Source organism: Xenopus laevis, chromosome 3L (genome assembly GCF_017654675.1).
Source record: "Xenopus laevis strain J_2021 chromosome 3L, Xenopus_laevis_v10.1, whole genome shotgun sequence".
In the NCBI taxonomy this organism is placed as follows: domain Eukaryota; kingdom Metazoa; phylum Chordata; class Amphibia; order Anura; family Pipidae; genus Xenopus; species Xenopus laevis.
This window is the reverse complement of record NC_054375.1, coordinates 147,204,115-147,227,037: the sequence shown is the minus strand read 5'-3', so window position 1 is coordinate 147,227,037 and position 22,923 is coordinate 147,204,115. Positions and strand designations below refer to the sequence as shown.

The following is a 22,923-nucleotide window of genomic DNA, read 5'->3' as shown; positions in this document are numbered from 1 at the left end:
CCCTTAGTTACATACAGGTGGGGATATGGCATCCTATGCACAAAGTCTTCCCTTAGTAAGTCTTCCCTTAGTTACATACAGATGGGAATATGGGATCCTATGCACAAAGTCTTCCCTTAGTAAGTCTTCCCTTAGTAAGTCTTCCCTTAGTTACATACAGGTGGGAATATGGGATCCTATGCACAAAGTCTTCCCTTAGTAAGTCTTCCCTTAGTAAGTCTCCCCTTAGTTACATACAGGTGGGAATATGGGATCCTCTGCACAAAGTCTTCCCTTAGTAAGTCTTCCCTTAGTAAGTCTTCCCTTAGTAAGTCTTCCCTTAGTTACATACAGGTGGGAATATGGGATCCTATGCACAAAATCTTCCCTTAGTAAGTCTTCCCTTAGTTACATACAGGTGGGAATATGGGATCCTATGCACAAAGTCTTCCCTTAGTAAGTCTTCCCTTAGTTACATACAGGTGGGGATATGGCATCCTATGCACAAAGTCTTCCCTTAGTAAGTCTTCCCTTAGTTACATACAGATGGGAATATGGGATCCTATGCACAAAGTCTTCCCTTAGTAAGTCTTCCCTTAGTAAGTCTTCCCTTAGTTACATACAGGTGGGAATATGGGATCCTATGCACAAAGTCTTCCCTTAGTAAGTCTTCCCTTAGTAAGTCTCCCCTTAGTTACATACAGGTGGGAATATGGGATCCTCTGCACAAAGTCTTCCCTTAGTAAGTCTTCCCTTAGTAAGTCTTCCCTTAGTAAGTCTTCCCTTAGTTACATACAGGTGGGAATATGGGATCCTATGCACAAAATCTTCCCTTAGTAAGTCTTCCCTTAGTTACATACAGGTGGGAATATGGGATCCTATGCACAAAGTCTTCCCTTAGTAAGTCTTCCCTTAGTTACATACAGGTGGGGATATGGCATCCTATGCACAAAGTCTTCCCTTAGTAAGTCTTCCCTTAGTTACATACAGATGGGAATATGGGATCCTATGCACAAAGTCTTCCCTTAGTAAGTCTTCCCTTAGTAAGTCTTCCCTTAGTTACATACAGGTGGGAATATGGGATCCTATGCACAAAGTCTTCCCTTAGTAAGTCTTCCCTTAGTAAGTCTTCCCTTAGTTACATACAGGTGGGAATATGGGATCCTATGCACAAAGTCTTCCCTTAGTAAGTCTTCCCTTAGTAAGTCTTCCCTTAGTTACATACAGTTGGGAATATGGGATCCTATGCACAAAGTCTTCCCTTAGTAAGTCTTCCCTTAGTAAGTCTTCCCTTAGTAAGTCTTCCCTTAGTTACATACAGGTGGGAATATGGGATCCTATGCACAAAGTCTTCCCTTAGTAAGTCTTCCCTTAGTTACATACAGGTGGGAATATGGGATCCTATGCACAAAGTCTTCCCTTAGTAAGTCTTCCCTTAGTTACATACAGCTGGGAATATGGGATCCTATGCACAAAGTCTTCCCTTAGTAAGTCTTCCCTTAGTAAGTCTCCCCTTAGTTACATACAGGTGGGAATATGGGATCCTATGCACAAAGTCTTCCCTTAGTAAGTCTTCCCTTAGTTACATACAGGTGGGAATATGGGATCCTATGCACAAAGTCTTCCCTTAGTAAGTCTTCCCTTAGTAAGTCTTCCCTTAGTTACATACAGGTGGGAATATGGGATCCTATGCACAAAATCTTCCCTTAGTAAGTCTTCCCTTAGTTACATACAGGTGGGAATATGGGATCCTATGCACAAAGTCTTCCCTTAGTAAGTCTTCCCTTAGTAAGTCTTCCCTTAGTTACATACAGGTGGGAATATGGGATCCTATGCACAAAGTCTTCCCTTAGTAAGTCTTCCCTTAGTTACATACTGATGGGAATATGGGATCCTATGCACAAAGTCTTCCCTTAGTAAGTCTTCCCTTAGTTACATACAGGTGGGAATATGGGATCCTATGCACAAAGTCTTCCCTTAGTAAGTCTTCCCTTAGTAAGTCTCCCCTTAGTTACATACAGGTGGGAATATGGGATCTTATGCACAACGTCTTCCCTTAGTAAGTCTTCCCTTAGTTACATACAGGTGGGAATATGGGATCCTATGCACAAAGTCTTCCCTTAGTAAGTCTTCCCTTAGTAAGTCTTCCCTTAGTAAGTCTCCCCTTAGTTACATACAGGTGGGAATATGGGATCCTATGCACAAAGTCTTCCCTTAGTAAGCTTCCACATACAGGTGGGAATATGGGATCCTATGCACAAAGTCTTCCCTTAGTAAGTCTTCCCTTAGTTTAACATACAGGTGGGAATACGGGATCCTATGCACAAAGTCTTCCCTTAGTAAGTCTTCCCTTAGTTACATGACAGGTGGGAATATGGGATCCTATGCACAAAGTCTTCCCTTAGTAAGTCTTCCCTTAGTAAGTCTTCCCTAGTTACATTACAGGTGGGAATATGGGATCCTATGCACAAGTCTTCCCTTAGTAAGTCTCCCCTTAGTTACATACAGGTGGGAATATGGGATCCTATGCACAACGTCTTCCCTTAGTAAGTCTTCCCTTAGTAAGTCTCCCCTTAGTTACATACAGGTGGGAATATGGGATCCTATGCACAAAGTCTTCCCTTTAAACTTTATAATGTTCCTGACAGGAATTAGGGAGTGGACTTGGGTTTATTTCTGGTGTCCCGTCAGCCCAATCCAACCCTTGGTGGTTCTGATGGGCAAAATTTTTCCAGAGACTGAGGCAAAAATTTGCTGCAGAAAAATTCACCATCACAAAAATGTTGTAGAGAAAAATCGCCCCAAAGAAAAAACGCCCATAAGAAAAAATGCCCATTAACCTTAATGCATTTGGAGCAAGAAAACATGTTGCATGTGTCAAAAAAAAATTGTCGTGCGTAAAATAATTGAGGCCCATTGACTTCAATGCGTTTCATGAATTTTTCAGGGACAGATTCGCTCATCACTACTGGGTGGTTGCCAGAGCATCATACCCCAGGGAAGATAAGGAAAGACGGGTCTTGGATCTCAGGGTGCAGAACAAACAAACATAAAAGTGCCACATTCCCTGCGCTGACACATTGAGTTGAGACGCCTGACAGTTTTGTAATTGCCTGACGAGAACTTCTAATAAAGGAATATTCATGAGGAAAGGATTACAGGGAGTCTAAAGATGCTGCACTTATTACTGACTGCGCAGCACATGCACCTACCTGCTAAGACCTACCCGCTGATATTTATCAGTCCGTTTTTCAAATAATTATCTTTAGGAAATTCAGTTTGGATTTGAGTTACTTGAGTTATTTGAGTTAGTTGTGACAGTTAGTTGAGAAGATTTTAACAATAAGTTACTATGACCCTTTGAGGCAAAACATTCTTCATCAAATTAAACTTGTTGGTTAAAGGGGTGGATCACATAACATTTAGTATGTTATAGATTGGTATGGAATTCTAAGCAACTTTTCAATTGGTCTTCATTACTTATTCTTTATATCTTTTATATTATTTGTCTTTTTCTTCTGACTCTTTCTAGCTTTCAAATGGGGGGGGGGGGGTTCTCTGACCCCCATTGTAAGGCTACACATTTATTGTTACTTTTTATTACTATATATTTCATATTCCAGTATTTTCTTCAAATCAGTGCATGGTTGCTAGGGTCATTTGGATCCTAACAACCAGATGGCTGAAATTGCAAACTGGAGAGCCGCTGAAAACAAAGTTAAATATCTCAAAAAACACAAATAATAAAAAATGAAAACCAATTACAACTTATATCAGAATATCACTCTCTACATCATACTAAACGTTAACTCAAAGGTGAGCAGCCCTTTTAAAGGGACACAGTCATCAAACCTTTACCCCCCCCCCCATGATTTTTACTTTTTATAATTTTTTGTTGCCTCCCACACCCTTCAGACATGTCAGACCATTCTAATCTCATGGCTATATACTATATACTATAATTGTGTGTTTTATTTGTTATATGTTTTGAATTTTATAGTTTTGGAATTTTGAATGCCTTCTACTTCTCACTCTTAAATGGGTCTCTTCTGTCGACCCCTAGTTCTGGTCCTACATTTGCATTAGAACCAGTGTCAGACTGGCCCACCAGAATGGCTCTATCGTGACCATGCCCAATTTCTGTATAAGAAAAAGAGAGGAGACATGGAGAGAAAGGAAGATATGTATATGTAAAGGTAAGGAAGTGTAGAGAGAGGACATATAGTGTGGTGGGCCTTCAGCTCTACTACTGACACAAATATAAGGGTCTATCACACTCATCCCCAACCAAAGGCTCACAAGTAACATGTTGCTCCCCAACCCCTTGGATGTTGCTCCCAGTGGCCTCAAAGCAGGGGCTTATTTTTGAATTCCAGGCTTGGAGGCAAGTTTTGGTTGTATAAAAACCAGACGTCCTGCCAAATAGTCTCCTATAGGCTGTCAGTCCACATAGGGGCTACCAAATATCCAATCACAGCACTTTTTTGTGCCATCCAGGAACTTATTTATGCTTGTGTTGCTCTCCAACTATTTTTACATCTAAATGTGTCTCACAGGTAAAAAAAGGGTTGGGGACCCCGGTATATCAGATGCCAGTTAACCTGCAGGGAAAAAAAGGGTTCTGGTCAGAGCTGAACACAAGACCCGCACAGACAGTGAACAGTATTAAACAGGAGCTGCCTGGGTGACATATTGGCCAAGTGTTTATGGAGCTACTGCGGTTCTTAAGGAACAGAAATTGTTCATCGTCCCCATCAGTCCCTGCCCCAGTGGAGCTTACAGTCTATGTTGCCTGTCCTGTTAACACACACACTAGGGTCAGATTCCACAGAGGACAATTAACAATTAGTACATGGAAACCCACCCTGATCTGAGCAAACAAAAAGTGTTCCTGCAGGACTGCGCTTAGTACAGGGGAATGTCTGTGCTGCCATTGTTTTATGTTATATCTGTGTTCACCCCCAATAACCTGACATTACATTAGGTTAGTACCCCCTTTTCTGGCCCCTGTAATAGACTTAAATGAGAAGTAATGTGCATCACAGAAGTAGACTAGAAATGATACACCATATATTTTGTTCTGTCTTCTATTCTGCTGCTTTACAGCACATGCTTTGGGCTGGTCCAACTCAAAATACACAGAATATATACAATATAACATTCACCATAGAGGCAATGAATTAGTAATGAGTCCAGTGCAATCTACATCAGCAGTGGTTAATAATCTAACTTGTAACATCAGAATGGAGGAAGAGGGGAGAAGAGGGGAGCAGGCAGGGAAGGCATTAAGATGAGGGAATGAGTGGGGATTTAGGGGTAAAGAGTACACATCAGTAAAGAAGTGGTGAGGAGGAGGAGGAGGTGTGCGCCGAAGCAGACCCGCGATTTGAGAGAGTTGAGCACGCTCTTGCACACACGCAGTCACAGTCAGACACTGCACAGAACAGAGACGCAGTCTGACTGTCTCTTTGTGACTCTTGTCAAGTTGCCTGCTCTTATAAATCTAGCTGTTAGCTAAGTCTTCTAATTGTGCCCAGTTGCCTGCATAACTGTCTCTCCCTCCCAGCTAGCTAGAAAGCCAGGCACAGGGGTGGGGTGGTGGCCCACCAGGCCAGCCATCGTGGTAGCACCTGGTCCAGAAGCAGATCTTGGGTACTGCAGCAAGCACAGTCAGTGGGCAGAGAATTGTTTTTTTTAATTAAAAACTTCAGGCTCAGCCAGCAAAGGCTGAATTAGACAGCAGGTACCGTTGGGCAGTGGCTGTGCTTCACTGGGATCATCATTGGGGTCTCACTCCCACCCAGGCGCGGCTCGCCAAAATAAAGTCCTACCCTAGAAGGGGGCCCTGTGGAAAGTGTAGCCTAGGGGCCTCACATGTCCTTAATCCGCCACTGCTTAAGAAGATGGGAAGTCGGCATGGGGATCAGAGAAGGATTGAAGAAGAGAGAGAAGGATTGAATATCAGGGAAGAAGTGGGGGAAGAGGGCATAATGCCAGTGAAAGAAAGGAGAGGAGAGGGAGAAGGCATGGAGATTGGGGAAAGAGTGGGGAGAAAGTGTCAGAGGACACAAATATCAGGATTGGGAAGGAGGCAGGAAGGGCACGGAGATCTTATAGGGACTGGGGCACTGACCAAGGATCAGTAAAGGTATTTGGAGAGAACAGGTAGAGTAGAAGGAAGGCACAGAGATCACTGAGAAATGACAATGATGCAGCAGAGAAGAGGTGGAAATCAGAAAAGTAGAGAGAAGAAAGAAAATAGGGGGAAAAAAAAATATGAATCCAGACTCAGTGATGACAAGGGGAAGGCATTGAGACTGGGAAAGAAAGGAATCAGTAAAGGTATAGGTAGGGAGTGTGCAGTGCTCTCACCCCCCAATTCTGTATGTGCAACTCTAATACACATAATGTTTCCCCTCTCCAATCACTCAATGTCATTCTAACACTCAGCGTGGCCCCTAAATGCACCAGGATCCCTGCCTGCACTCTAATCAGCCCAGAACCTTCTCTGTGACCCTCTTCATTACAGCTCAGGGATTTCCCAGCAGCCCAATTACATGTTGTTGGATGTGGCTACATTGCACTAAAACCAAATTAGATTTCAGCAATTTACTCTGCTTTGGCAATGTGGCTTCAATCAGCAGCTACACAGGAGTCATTCACTGTCTGTACTGTGACTTATCTCATAAACAAATCCCTTTACATCCTATGGCTTTATAGCAACTTCCCTGCTACTTATCATTATTATCCCTGGCAGTGTGTTTATTAGCCCTGTATACATACTCAGTCCCATTATACGGAGAGGGGAGATTATTATCAGGTATACATACTCAGTCCCATTATACGGAGAGGGGAGATCATTATCAGGTATAGATACTCAGTCCCATTATACAGAGAGGAGAGATCATTATCAGGTATAGATACTCAGTCCCATTATACAGAGAGGGGAGATCATTATCAGGTATAGATACTCAGTCCCATTATACAGAGAGGGGAGATCATTATCAGGTATAGATACTCAGTCCCATTATACAGAGAGGGGAGATCATTATCAGATATAAATACTCAGTCCCATTATACAGAGAGGGGAAATCATTATCAGGTATAGATACTCAGTCCCATTATACAGAGAGGGGAGATCATTATCAGTTATAGATACTCAGTCACATTATACAGAGAGGGGGGGGATTATCAGGGTATAGATATTCAGTCCCATTATACAGAGAGGGGGAGATCATTATCAGGTATAGATACTCAGTCCCATTATACAGAGAGGGAGATCATTATCAGGGTATAGATACTCAGTCCCATTATACAGAGAGGGAGATCATTATCAGGTATAGATACTCAATCCCATTATACAGAGGGGGGGGGATTATCAGGGTATAGATACTCAGTCCCATTATACAGAGAGGGGAGATCATTATCAGGTATAGATACTCAGTCCCATTATACAGAGAGAGGAGATCATTATCAGGTATAGATACTCAGTCCCATTATACAGAGAGGGGAGATCATTATCAGGTATAGATACTCAGTCCCATTATACAGAGAGGGGAGATTATTATCAGATATAGATACTCAGTCCCATTATACAGAGAGGGGAGATCATTATCAGGTATAGATACTCAGTCCCATTATACAAAGAGGGGAGATCATTATCAGGTATAGATACTCAGTCCCATTATACAGAGAGGGGAGATCATTATCAGGTATAGATACTCAGTCCCATTATACAGAGAGGGGAGATCATTATCAGGTATAGATACTCAGTCCCATTATACAGAGAGGGGAGATCATTATCAGGTATAGATACTCAGTCCCATTATACAGAGAGGGGAGATCATTATCAGGTATAAATACTCAGTCCTATTATACAGAGAGGGGAGATCATTATCAGGTATAGATACTCAGTCCCATTATACAGAGAGGGGAGATCATTATCAGGTATAGATACTCAGTCCCATTATACAGAGAGGGGAGATCATTATCAGGTACATGGCAAGTCTAATTCTCAATCTTTCAAAAATAAAAGCTTATTATGTAATTTGTTGTGAGGATGTGAAAGTTGATGGGAACGGAGCAAGGACAGAATGATGAGAGTGGCTGAATAATAATACACTGCTCGTACCAGATACAAAGATATTTATAATCATCTGCAAAATGATTTGATGCAACAAAAAATCCACATAAAAATCGACCCATTCTTCAACAGATTATTACTGTTATTATTCTAGGGGGCTTCAGATATAAGCAAGGGGATTGGGGGAGTCAGAGAATAGAACTTGAATAAACAACAAATATTATGCGCTCATCTCTTGTAAGTGCTTATAAGTTTCACCATGGCATTGAAAGCAAAAAAAAAAAAGAGTTATAACACATGGAAAATTCAAAAAGGGCACTGAATATTTTCCATCCTTTAATGGCTCTCTAACACATTGTATCACAGCGTTAGTGGGAAACATTTAGTGGATCTCTAGTTCTATGGCCCTTCTCTGGCTCCCCCAATTCCCTTGCTAATATCTGAAACCGGATAGAATAATAACAGTAATAATCTGTTGGGCCACAAGGCAGATGTTCCTACTAGTGATGGACCTTCCCACCAGTCCTGTTACCTCCATCCCTACATAAAGGACATATAACCAGACTGTAAGAATTTCCATATCAATCTTTGCTTACTCCATACAGAACATTAATCCTAGAATGAAGGTTACTGGATCTTGTGAAAAATCAGGGGGGACGTTTAGAAACTGTTGTCATTGCAATGTAGGGACTTCTAATAAATGCATGTTGCTGGGCTTCACATCATGATTTACTTATCCTTATATCTACTGTAGTGACATATTTTCGTTTTATATTTGATCCTGTATTTCAGTTACACTGGGATGTCAAAATATGGTTTGTTCCACAATACATTAATGAATTGTCCTTGTTAGACCAGCTTAATACCTACATAAGGCAAAGGTAACCCAACTAACTTAGGGTCCCTTTGTCCTTGAGTATTTTGCACCAGAACCTGGTCTTTGGTGAACAATGGAAGCAAGCCTGGAAGTTACAATGGAAGCAAGCCTGGAAGTTACAATGGAAGCAAGCCTGGAAGTTACAATGGAAGCAAGCCTGAAAGTTCTCCTCTAGTATTTACTCCATGCAATTCCTGGCCTTTACTCTTAATTCTTGGACCTATTGTTCTGGGCCATAGAAGGTACTGTCCTTTTGGACTTCAGAAATGGCAACTGAAGAATGAGAAAAAAGATACCTGCCCGTGCCCATACTATATCAGCAACAAAGCGATGCCATCTCTCTTCATACTCTTCCCTCAAAGCATGTAGCAAATGTTCTAGGATACAAGGTTGTCTACAAGTTCCTCGCCAAAAGTAATAAACATCATTAGTTCATTAGTTGCGACTTGAAATGCAGTCCCTAATCGAACAGGAGCATTACGCTGATATGAACTAACACATTGGCCATTGCTCCAGGAAAATAAATCATTATGATCAAATTCAGGATATCAGAACCCAATGAGGAACATTCACAGAAGTCAGTTTTGGCTTCATAATTTCATTATATTTGTCTGTCTTCACTATTATGGTTGTGTTTTTACTCATTTGTGTTTGTAACAACTGCAAAATGCAAAGTGATTTGGCAAGACAAGACCAGTGTTTTCATTAAGTGATTAATTAACCCCAGTAATGATCTGGAGCATGTCCCACCAGAAGAAGAATATACGAATGAAGAAAATGGCTGCTTAGATCCAAATCGAAGTAAAATAGGTGCCACAGGGACACACACATAGGGACGCACACATCAAACAAACCAGTGATGGAGAAAACGATATGAAGGATGTTGTTAATCTCTGAAAGAGAAGGTCTCTGCATGATGGTGGTGCTCGGAGAGCCAACCTGAAAGGTCACAGGTGAGGGAACTTGCATCAGAAAAGGGAAAGCTTGAATGACTATTAATATCCCGGTGCAGCTACCCACACAGACTTGTCAGAGATTCATTCCGCCAACACATCGATCATCAACAAATGCATATCAAGGAGGCTATTTGTTGAGACGCTTGGAGAACTAAGCCATGTGAAAGAAGAATTAAGAACTTAAAAGCTTTTTCTGCCTGACCAGAGCCTTCAACGCTTGAAAAGTCCAGGCTGTTGTTTAAGCAACAACAGCAAAGAATGTGTTTTGCAAAATGTATGTAGAACTATTAACAACCAGGCAATGGGGAACCCTATCCTATCAATGGGGCGAGTCTACACAGAAGAAAAATGTCATCCTCACTTCTACTAGTTATTATATATGCCATAAGAGCTGCTATATGAAGGTCTAACAGCTTTGGCAGTAGTAACGTAGAAGCAGAAAAACCTTGTCAATGCAGTTTTGTTTTTTAATCACTTTAAACAACCACATACATAATCCGATTAATCAGATCTCTAAAAATATACCCAACAAGCTTTTACCCAAGGATGCCAGATGGAAATGGAATGGACAAGATTTTAAAAGAGAAATGTACCCTCTTCAGCAATCTCTGCAGATGGCCGCTGACATCACCTATAGAGATTGACATGTACAACCTGTCTGCTGAGAGGCAGAAAACGTCAGCTCAAACTAAAAAAAAAATAATAATAATTGCAGATCAGCAGAAAAAGAACATGCAGGTTGTAGACAGTATACAGGTCAATGTTAGTAACAGAAACCAGAAGCCAAAAGCAAACAGATGAGATGGTGTTCAGGAACCTCTAGCTATACTCAAACACTATAGGAAGAAAATGGTTTATAAGGGAACCCTAAATACTGAACTGGCAGACCCGGTTAGAAACAAAACAAAGGCAGTAACAAATGATCATGATAGACTCTTCTACCTACTCTGCCATAGACTCTTCTATGACTCTTCTACCTTCTTTACCTTAGACATTTCTACAACTTTTCTACAACCCTTCGACAATCTCTACGTTAGACTTTTCTACCTCCTCTACCGTAGACTCTTATGACTCTTCTACCATCTCTACCTTAGACTCTTCTACCTCCTCTACCTTATACTCTTCTACGACTCTTCTACCATCTCTACTTTAGACTCTTCTACCTAAGACTACTTTACCTCCTCTACTTTAGACTCTTCTATGACTCTTCTACCTCCTCTATCTTAGACTATTCTATTACTCTTTTACTTCCTCAACCTTAGACTCTTCCATGACTATTCTACCTCCTCTACCTAAGAATCTTCTATGTCTCTTCTACCTTCTCTACCTTAGACTCTTCTAAGACCTTTATACCTCCTCTACCTTAGATTCTTCTACCTCCTCTACCTTAGACTGTTCTACGACTCTTTTACCTCCTCTACCATTGTTGTGTTCACTGGTCAGCCTTTCAGTGTTCTGTATGTGATACTAAGGCTCCAGAAACAGGTGGCACATTAACAGCAACTTTATTCAGTAATGAACATATAACTTAACACCAAACATCAGGGTCCAACCATGCTGTACAAGAAAGAGAGTGAGAGAAAGAGAGACATAGCAGAACAGGCACTGGAGAGAAACTGCTGAAGGTGCAACACAGCGCCCTCTATATTACTCCAGTGGTAAAGTCACAGACAAATACACTACATCTCCCTTCTTTGAAAGAAAAGTATAACAATAGAATAATTGCAAACATTAATCTTAAACAAAGTCTTTATAGCGGCTGGGTGCCCTTACTATCCGTCCACTTTTTGTGACTGTGATATGATGGGGCTCAGCAGAATCTTCTGTACTGGGTTCAGAATGATCCTCTGTTGGTTCTTGCTGTGGACATGTTGCAGCTTGTTGGACCTGATCTCCCTGTGTGTCATTGGTCTCAATGTTTCCATATATCTCTGGACCAGTATCTTGCTGCACAGGTATTTTGTCTGGCCTAAGGTGTTTTCTATTTCTCCTGTAGCGTTTTCCTTGAGGTGTTACTATGTCATAAGACCTGGGTTCATCTCTTACGTTTTGTACACTTGCTGGCTGCCAGCCCTGTGTTGTTTCCATTCTTACTCTGTCTCCCCTCTGAAAAGGAGTGAGAGGCCTGGCTCTGCAGTCATAGTATCTCTTTTGGTTAGCGTGGTACCTTTGTAAATGAGAGTAGGCATTCTTTGGAATTTTTGGTTTTAACACAGAAGCTGAGGCTGGCAAATTGGATCACAACACATGACCCATTAACAACTGTGCTGGGCTATATTTCATGCCTGTCACTGGAGTGTTTCTCAAGCTCAGTAGTGCTAAGTGTGGATCAAGCCCAGTTTGAGCAGCTTTAACGAAAGTCTTTTTAACAGTCTGGACTGCCCGTTCAGCCATGCCATTAGACTGGGGATAGCCTGGGCTTGAGAACGTAAGTTTAAAGTCCCATGTATTAGCAAAAGTAATCATTTCATGACTTGCAAATGGTACATGGTCAGAAACTAGTTCCTGTGTATGCCATGTCTTGCAAAGATAGCTTTTAGTCGTGCAATAACTGAGTGTGCTGATTTGTCTGACAGTCTGAGTATTTTGAAAAGTAATCAATCACAAGTAGATATGAATGTCCATAGAGGTCAAATATATCTGCAGCAAGCTTAGTCCATGTCATGCTGGGTATTTCATGGGTAAGCAGTGGTTCTTTCATATTGCTGGGCAGCATTTCTTGGCATGCATTGCAGGTGCTTACTCCTAGCTCAATATCTTTTCCCATATTTGGCCAGTACATGAGCATTCGAGCTTGCGCTTTAGATCTCTAGATCCCTTGGTGTGCTACATGCAGTCTTTCAATCATATGTGGCCGTCAGCTTTTAGGAATGATGAATTTGTCGCCTATCATGACTAAGCCATCTTCAATATGAATTTCATGTCTCAAAGGCCAATATGGTTGTACTACTATGTCAGCTGACCTTTTCCGGTTTAGCCAACCATTGCTGTACAAGAAAGAGAGTGAGAGAGAGAGAGACATAGCAGAACAGGCACTGGAGAGAAACTGCTGAAGGTGCAACACAGCACCCTCTATATCACTCCAGTGATAAAGTCACAGACAAATACACTACAACCATAGACTCTTCACCCTAGGATTTTATATTAAATGGAAAATTAACTGGCACTCCTATACCAATGTCATTTTAACCTACACATATAGTCCTTTTCATATAAGGGGCACTAACACTGTATTTAGAACCTGAACTAAATACCTATTAAATTACTAATTCTATATAGAAAAAGGATAACACTGTCTTTGTATGTAAAAAAAACTTCTAGTTATTTCACTTGGTCAAACCAAACACAAGTATGTCCAAATCCTCCCCATGTTTGAAGGGGCAGCATGGGGTGGGGTTATAATGCACTATGGGTCTGTATAATGATAGCAATGGCGATGCAGTTAGCATGAACAGAATGCATTTGCTAGAGTATCATATGTCTGTAACAATGAATGAATATATACTAGGTGATAATTATCATTATTATTATTAAGGCTTTCAATCTGTTCCTCTGTAATCATTTAATGATTAATTTCCACGCATCTACAAAATTGTGTTGTGTCACCATACATTGTCAATGTTCCCTACACGAATCACAGTGTTACAGCATTCGGTGGCTCTTTTTATTTAAAACAGAGGATTCCAAATTGTGATGTATCGCTCTGTCCCCCAATAATGGTTATAAGCAGTGACTGGGGGCCCAGTCTGAAGGTCACTTGAATGAGATTTGGGGAGAAAGTTTATGCATTACTAGATATTCCTGGAAGCAAAGTCTCATAGACAGTTAGAGTGAGATTAGGGGGTATTTACTGTTAGATATTCTTGGAACATTATGATTTATACAACATAAATCAAATATATGCAGAACTTGTCTTCAAACTTAAACTTGTCACAGGGGGTCACCATCTTGGAAAGTGTCTGTGACACTCACATGCTCAGTGGGCTCTGATTGGCTGTTGAGAAGCGAAGCTTAGGGCTCGTCACTAATTATCCAGCAGAAAATGAGCTTCCCTGGCTGTAATATAAGCTGATGCTACAGGTTTGCTGATTATTAAATTCTGATGCTAATTGCACTGGTTTCTGTGCTGCCATGTAGTAATTATCTGTATTAATTACTAATCAGCCTTATATTGTGACATTTCTATTCTATGTGTACTGTATATTGTGAGTGGGTCCCTAAGCTCAGTAAGTGACAGCAGCACAGAGCATGTGCAGTGAATCAGCAGAAAAGAAGATGGGGAGCTACTGGGGCATCTTTGGAGACAGAGATCTTTACTGCTAAAGGGCTGTGGTTGCCTTGGGCTGGCACAGAAGCACAAAACATCATGTACAACATTTCTAGCTACTTCTTTAGTTACGATTTAGTTCTCCTTTTTCTCTGTATTCTACTAAGGTGTTCTCTTCAGGAAAACTCCTGGTGGCCCAAGTGTTGGTGGGCCCTTCTGCTGCTTTTCGGTCTGTTTCATTGTTGTTTCCTATATATGTGTGAAAAAAAGAAAAACAGATGGAAGGATACATTGTAGTAGGAGACGAGTACAAATAGTTTGGAGAATGAATTTATAATCTATGGTTTTCTGGTGGTCCACCGACATCCAAGTATACAATACTTTCTACCCCTCTTTAGATATCAGATATCATTAAAAAATTAAAAAGAAATGGTAAAGGCGGTCCTTGATGGAACAGTGTTAATAAAAAGGTGTTTGAATACAAAAGGTATAAACTCCACATCTCTGCTTCCTGACATCACATGGTGATTGGACAGGAGATTCAGTTTTGAAAGGTCTACAGCAGACTTAAGGTGGCCATACACGGGCCGATAAAAGCTGCCTACAGACTGTGTCGGCAGCTTATTGGCCCATGTATGGGGGCCCCTGACGGGCTTCCCCGATCGAGATCTGGCCGAAAGTCGGCCAGATCTCGATCGGATGGGACAGAAAATCCCGTCGGATCGCGGCCGCATCTGTTCGTTGATGCGGTCCCGCGATCCGACCGCCCGTTTACCGAATGCTAGGATCCGATCGTTGGGCCCTAGGGCCCATGATCGGATCTGCCCGATATTGCCCACCTCAAGGTGTGCATATCGGAGGGAGATCCGCTCGTGTGGCGACATCGCCAAACGAGCGGATCTATCCATGTATGGCTACCTTTAGTCAAGAGAAGCAAAGTGCTGGCATAGAATTTAGAGCCCAACTGGGGATGGCCTGGTTTCCCAATCGGCACATCCAACCATAACAATATGGGGCTAGCAGTCCTTAGTTATAGACTACAAACTAAGCTTGATACGGAAGCAGCTCCAACTGAGTCTCTGGAGGAACGTGATTCCTAGCTGCGACAAGCAGAGCAGATGGTCAGTTCTGCAGAGCCTTCCTGTCATTGATTGATCTTCAGGAGAGAATGACATGAAGATTCTCACAACATCAAGGAAAGTGCACGGTGAAAGATCTTGCCAAGAAGAAAAATCTGCTTTATGGATATATTTACAACAAAAGTCAAATGTGAGTGGGTGGGCTTGTAACATTTGGCCATGTTGGCTGGGATGTGCGAAGGAGAAGAACATAAGGCAAGTGCCCCACCGCGGGATATTTATATCATGGCTGTTAAATTCTCTTTGCACTCCAACCCCCAGCAATGTCGTGCTGTTAAACTGCAGTTGGCAAGAGAGAAAAGAGTGAGAGCACGTTGCCCACATGCTCCTTGTGTGCATTATAGACATTTCTTACCAACAATAAAAGTTTTATATGATAATTCCAGTGTTTAATGTGTGAAAAAGTTTGGGATGGTTATTCCGTTTGAGAGGGCCTGGCTGGCTGAGTAATCTGTTTGTGCGTGACTGTGTTCGTGCCCATACACATAGTCTGTACTGTACACCTCCCATTGAGCTGACTGTGTTGTATTTAAGGAAGGAGGAAATCCTGTGTTTCCTACTGATTATCTTGCTGATTGATTGTGTTTCGATCAATCCTGTTACATCCTGTGCACTTTATTCACCCCTAACGCAAAGCAGGGCAGGTTTTTTTCCTAATTTGCATCATTCTTATATATATAGTAGGATATCATCACACAACAATGCATAGATATGGGACCTATTATCTGGAAATTCATTATAGAGATAGCTGTCACTTATACTGCTGCCATTTCTCCTTTTTTTTTAAAAAAAAAAAACTTAATTAGGGGTCCTCCAGGGGAGGAAAAAGAGAAAGAGAAAAAACCCCTCTGTTTTCTTGAGGGGGGGAAGACAGGAGATTTATAAGAGCGATTAATACTGATCTGTTTCTTTAAATTCTAACCATCTCCCCCAAATGGCAGTAAAAATGGTGTTTTGTTCTTCTGTGCCCATTGAGAGTTCCTCGAAAACTAGGGATGCACTGAATCCACTATTTTGGATTCGGCTGAACCCCCGAATCCTTTCCTAAAGATTCGGCCGAATACCAAACTGAATCCGAACCCTAATTTGCATATGCAAATTAGGGGTGGGAAGGGGAAAATATTTTTACTTCCTTGTTTTTTTACAAAAAGTCATGCAATTTCCCTCCCCGTCCCTAATTTGCATATGCAAATTAGGATTCGGATTCGGTTCGCTGGGCAGAAGGATTCGGCCGAATCCGAATCCTACTGAAAAAGGCCGAATCCTTTCTGAATCCCGAACCGGTGCATCCCTATCGAAAACATAGAGCTCCTCCATCTTTGCGAACCAGTCTTTTGTTGGTACCGGATTTCCAATGTAAAGGAATGAGATATTTTGCAGCATTAAATAGATATGGTTCTAGGGAATTTGAGATAGGTTCTCCACACGGAATAACAAGTAGTATGCCGGATGTCTATCTAAGGTACAGTTTAGAATTTCTTCAGACAGTAATTATTTGATCACAATATGTCTTTATTAAAGGGCATGTGTAGCATGGTGCCCTTTGTCTCTAGGCATCTCCAGCATATATCAGAGGTTTGAGGGAATGTTATTTAGTTTTTTATTCAGCAGCTCTCCACTTTGCAATTTCAGCAATCTAGTTGCTAGGGTCCAAATTACCCTAGCAACCATGCATTGATTTGAATAATAGACTGGATTATGAATAGGAGAGGCCTAAATAGAAAGGCGAGTTATAAAAAGAAGCAATAATAATACATTTGTAGCCTTACAGAGAATTTGTCTTAAATATAGGGTCAGTGACCCCGATTTGAGAGCTGGAAACAGTCAGAAGAAGAAGGCGAATAATTCAAAAACTATAAAAAACAAATAATGAAAGTCAATTAAAAAGTTGCTTAGAATTAGCCATTCTATAACATACTAAAAGTTAAAAGTGAACCACCCCTGGCGTGCCACCAAACAGCCCAGTCCGACACTGGAAGTGATGTCACGTGCAGCCGCTTCTGGGATGTGTCACTTCCTGTTATCAGCACAGAGGGCACTATACCTCCACTAATTTGGAAAAAACAAGGTGCCCCAGAATAAATTGTAAATGACTCACCAAATAGTAAATGCGGTCCGGGTGCACCAGCCCCAGACCCCCAGCTTTAGGGAGCGGTACGGCAAAGGTATGAAGAAGAAGCAGGGCCAACCGGATCCACAGGACCAGAGAAAATTAGTTAACAACTTTTTGTATAAAAAGTTAAATAATGTATATTTGCATCTCTATCCACCCTACACATTTCGCACCCACCTGGGGCACTTAGTCATGGGCTCTGATGCCAGCCAAGCATATGAGCATTTATACAGAGGACAACCAATCAAAATAAAGGTAAGAAGAATTTACTGAGGAAGTGCCAAAGGGAACGAAACGCGTCAGTAGTAATGGACATTACGCACTTTTAATGTTTGGTAAAAAATAAAGCTTTAATTCATCAGCATTAGACCGTTCAACTTTGTATTTTTGATCCCGTGAAGAAAATGAAAAGAAAACAAAACAATCCTTAAAGAGACAGCAGCTCTTATATATCTCTACAAAACAACATGAAAACATTTAAAAAAACTTACAAAAAATATACAAAGAACATACAAATGTGGAGAATTATACAATAAATATTAATCAGAAGATTTTTATAGTATAGTATAGTTTTCTAGCATGACTTAAGGATATATAAATATATATATATATATAAAACTCTTCTGATTGATCACGTACACGTGTATTTTTACTTATATTTTGTGCATTCTCTGCTGCTATTATTCATGTTCAGATATTGTTTTTTAAGATATTTATTGTATAATTAACATTTTGTATATTTTTTGTAACATTTTTTGTAATTTTTTCATGTCGTATCTGCTTTTTCTTCATACCTTCACTATACCTCCACCCCCTCAGCTGAGGGGTATTTTTCTTAAAATTTGATTTATTCAATGATATAGTACCCAAGGGTCACCCATCAAAAGCTGCTGCCCTAGGCACAGACCATCAGCTGCCTATCAATAAACATGTCCCTGTTTGCACCCCCTCACTTTGCACAAATGGGTGTGCCCTAGGCAGGTGCCTGCGCTGCTTCCAAACCTGCATACAACAATGTCTTCATATATCTGTAACCTTCTTATAAGGTAAGGGCAGGGGGGCACAAAAATGTCATAGGGAACCCCAATGTCTAAACACCAATGCCATAAGCATTCCTTGTCAAAAGAAGAATACAGGCTAAAAATAAATATACAGTACATAGGGTATAGTTTCCCTTTAAAGCAAAATAGGTGGAAGCCATGTGCCCCCCAAGCTTTGTGCTCGCTCAGCAGCTGACACAGAAAAGCTTTCAGGCAATTTGTATGGAAACATTGAATTCAGCTCGGGGCTGGGATGATTCATAGACTGTACATTACATGTGACAAGGGCTTTTTACTTATCAGCTTGAGCCCAAGTGAATGCACATTACTGTATCAATAAATATATAATGTATCTGACATGCTTCCTTCCCCCTCTCCTCGCTGCTGCCCCCAAGAGAACTAAGGAAAAAAAGAAAAAAATCCATTCACTAAAAAAGGAGAAAGAAAAGGAAAAACCCCATAATCAATAGCCCCATAAGTCATTCTTGCTGGGAAAATTCATGTATTAACCACTAAAGTGCCAGCCACAGCCAATGCTTGAATGTGCCACTACTCAGTGAGGTCTCATCTCTGTATATATAGAGGGGTCCCCAACCTTTATCACCCATGAGCCACATTCTATTTTAAAAAGAGTTGGGGAGCAACACAAGCAAGAAATACGTTCCTGAGCTGCCAAATAAGGGCTGTGATTGGCTATTGGTAGCCCCTATGTGGACTGGCAGCCTATAGGAGACTCTGTTTGGCAGTACACATGGTTTTTATACAACCAAAACTTGCCTGTAACCCTCGAATTGAAATATAAGCATCTGCTTTGAGGCCACTGTGAGCAACATGAAAGGGGTTGGGGAGCAACATGTTGCTCACAAACTACTGGTTGGGGATCACTGGTATAGAGAATTCAGCAGCTTTAAATGGATATTTCCACCCAAATAATCAAATCCAATTTCAAATGTAAGGAACTCATTTATTAGGAGATCTCAGAGGTTTTAAAGTTGTTTATATCTGGCGGGCTGTTTATATTCTGCTGGTTTCACAGCAATGACATTTATAAACCAGTAAACCTATATAATGACTTTATATTGGCAAGCTGCTTAGAATTAAACATTTTTCCATAATGCAAAAATCTCTTGGGCGAAGCACCCTCCATAAGGCATGGTAGTAATTTGGAGTCCTGTTGTTACTCTGCCAATGTAATGCCTCTTTCCCCTTGACATATACTGAGTAGTTTTTGGGGTGGACCTATTGACATATGACTGTCCTGCATATAGTAGTCCCCTGCCAGGTAGAAAAACTGGGAAATAAGATTATGACAAGGCAAGATGGCAGCAGCAGGGTAAGATGGAGAGAGTAGAGTAAAATGGCAGCATTACAGTAATACATACAGCAGTATTAGATGGTAACAAGGAGGTAACAGTAAGACAATATGGAGACAGTAGGGCAAAATGGCAACAGTAAAAAAGATGGCGATATTAGGGCAAGATGGCAACAATATGATATAATGAAGATAGTGAGGCAAGATGGCAACAGTAAAGACAAGATGGAGACAGTAGGGAGAGATGGTAACAATAGTGAAAAATGGCAAGAGTAGAACAAAATGGAGACAGAAGGTCAAGATGGAGACAGTTGGACAAGATCACAGTCATGTCCGGAACTAGGGGTAGGCAGAAGATGCAATAAAAGATTAGGATTCTCCAAACTCATCCCTTGAGTGTTCTCCTTGGTACAGCTCCATTCCCACTCTAGTTAAATACGCTCAAGAAAATAGAAAGGCGGCTGAGTATCTATACCTGATAATGATCTCCCCTCTCTGTATAATGGGACTGAGTATTTATACCTGATAATGATCTCCCCTCTCTGTATAATGGGACTGAGTATCTATACCTGATAATGATCTCCCCTCTCTGTATAATGGGACTGAGTATCTATACTGATAATGATCTCCCTCTCTGTATAATGGGACTGAGTATCTATACCTGATAATGATCTCTCCTCTCTGTATAATGTGACTGAGTATCTATACCTGATAATGATCTCCCTCTCTGTATAATGGGACTGAGTATCTATACCTGATAATGATCTCCCTCTCTGTATAATGGGACTGAGTATCTATACCTGATAATGATCTCCCCTCTCTGTATAATGGGACTGAGTATCTATACCTGATAATGATCTCCCTCTCTGTATAATGGGACTGAGTATCATACCTGATAATGATCTCCCTCTCTGTATAATGGGACTGAGTATCTATTCCTGATAATGATCTCCCCTCTCTGTATAATGGGACTGAGTATCTATACCTGATAATGATCTCCCTCTCTGTATAATGGGACTGAGTATCTATACTGATAATGATCTCCCCTCTCTGTATAATGGGACTGAGTATCTATACCTGATAATGATCTCCCCTCTTTGTATAATGGGACTGAGTATCTATACCTGATAATGATCTCCCCTCTCTGTATAATGGGACTGAGTATCTATACCTGATAATGATCTCCCCTCTCTGTATAATGGGACTGAGTATCTATACCTGATAATGATCTCCCCTCTCTGTATAATGGGACTGAGTATCTATACCTGATAATGATCTCCCCTCTCTGTATAATGGGACTGAGTATCTATACCTGATAATGATCTCCCTCTCTGTATAATGGGACCGAGTATCTATACCCTGATAATGATCTCCCTCTCTGTATAATGGGACTGAGTATCTATACCTGATAATGATCTCCCCTCTCTGTATAATGGGACTGAGTATCTATACCCTGATAATGATCTCCCCTCTCTGTATAATGGGACTGAGTATCTATACCTGATAATGATCTCCCTCTCTGTATAATGGGACTGAGTATCTATACCTGATAATGATCTCCCCTCTCTGTATAATGGGACTGAGTATCTATACCTGATAAATGATCTCCCCTCTCTGTATAATGGGACTGAGTATCTATACCTGATCATGATCCCCTCTCTGTATAATGGGACTGAGTATCTATACCTGATAATGATCTCCCCTCTCTGTATAATGGGACTGAGTATCTATACCTGATAACAACAGTTCTACTCTGTATAATGTGATGTATAATGTTCATCTATACTCTTGATAATAAGCCCCCCCTGTATATTGGGGTTATCTATATGCTGACAAATCTCTATTGCAGATATATATTCCAAAAATCTTGTGCATGGATTCTGTTTGCTCTGTGCTCTAACAGCTCCCCATAACCAGAGCGCCTCCTGCTGGTGAATAAAGTTCTTGCAGCTCATCCCACACACAGGGAGTTACTTCTCCTGGAGTGGAGACAGCAGGGTCGGTGCCGGGGGCTCTCTGTTCAGAGAAGTGAATATTCCTCAATGAAGAGAAAATCTGAAGAAGCTGACTCCCAATTTTCCTGTTATTTCCGTGCTCAGTATATTAGCCATCCCCGTGGGCTGTGCTGACATTTAGGATCCATACAGTATGGGCTGTGTGTGCAGCAATACACAACATTCATGTATAAACCAAACTGACATGTGCCCTGAGCTACAGCAACAGCCTCCCAGCTCTGCACATGAACCCCGGCACATCATTCCCACCCATACACCCACAGCACAGGCGACAGACACACACAGACAGACCTACAGACACATGATGGATTTAGACATATATATATACTGTATAGACAGACAAAAGACAGTGGTTGATGGCAGAGTGACAGAGAGAGAGATGACGGTGAGAATAGATAGACAGATAGACAGACAGTTAGCTATAAAGAGAGATAAGTAAATAAAAAAATAGATGATCAATAGATGTAGATATAAATATTTAATTACATAAATTGTTAGATCATATATATATATATATATATATATATATATATGCATTAAATAAAACACAACTTGTTCATGAGAATATGGAGTGAGGGTCCTTTCATTATACTATATATATATATATATATATATATATATATATATATATATATATATATATATATATATATATATATATATATATATATAGTATAATGAAAGTATAGTACTCCAGGTACCTCTTTTGTCCATCCACATACTGGCCATAGATATAAAATTCACCACCATATTACGTGTATTACAACTCACGTCATCTATTTAGTGATGTGTCCGTGTGGTTTGTCATATGTCGGCAAGACAGATTTAACGCTGAGACTCCGGATGGATGCACATAGATCGGCCATCAATGTAGCGTATAGAGATCAAAAAACTTCTAAACCGGTTGCTAAACACATTTGGAGGTGGGACACAGGTTACCCACCTTCAAATATATAGCAATTGATCGTATACGAATGCCCAAACGAGGTGGAGATCGTTCACGCTTATTAATACAGCGTGAGACTTTTTGGATTAAAAAGTTGGGTACACTATCACCATTGGGTCTAAATGAGTATTGTTTGTTTAATTGCTTTCTTGATAGACGTTAACCTTAGTGCAGAGTGTAAGATGATATATTTGCA

The 22,923-nt window shown here is 40.8% G+C and overlaps 1 long non-coding RNA gene across 2 annotated transcripts in view; it reads right to left on the bottom strand.

Moving 5' to 3' along the window:
- LOC108710172 overlaps positions 1–22,923 on the bottom strand; it is a 76,276-nt gene that overhangs the window by 5,578 nt on the left and 47,775 nt on the right. Inside the window, exon 3 of one of the 2 annotated variants that reach the window (XR_005966407.1) lies at positions 14,305–14,411. The exons of the other annotated variant lie outside the window; for it this stretch is intronic. This is a non-coding gene — a long non-coding RNA (uncharacterized LOC108710172). Of the gene's footprint in view, positions 1–14,304; positions 14,412–22,923 lie in introns of those variants that run through there. 2 annotated transcript variants of the gene reach the window in all.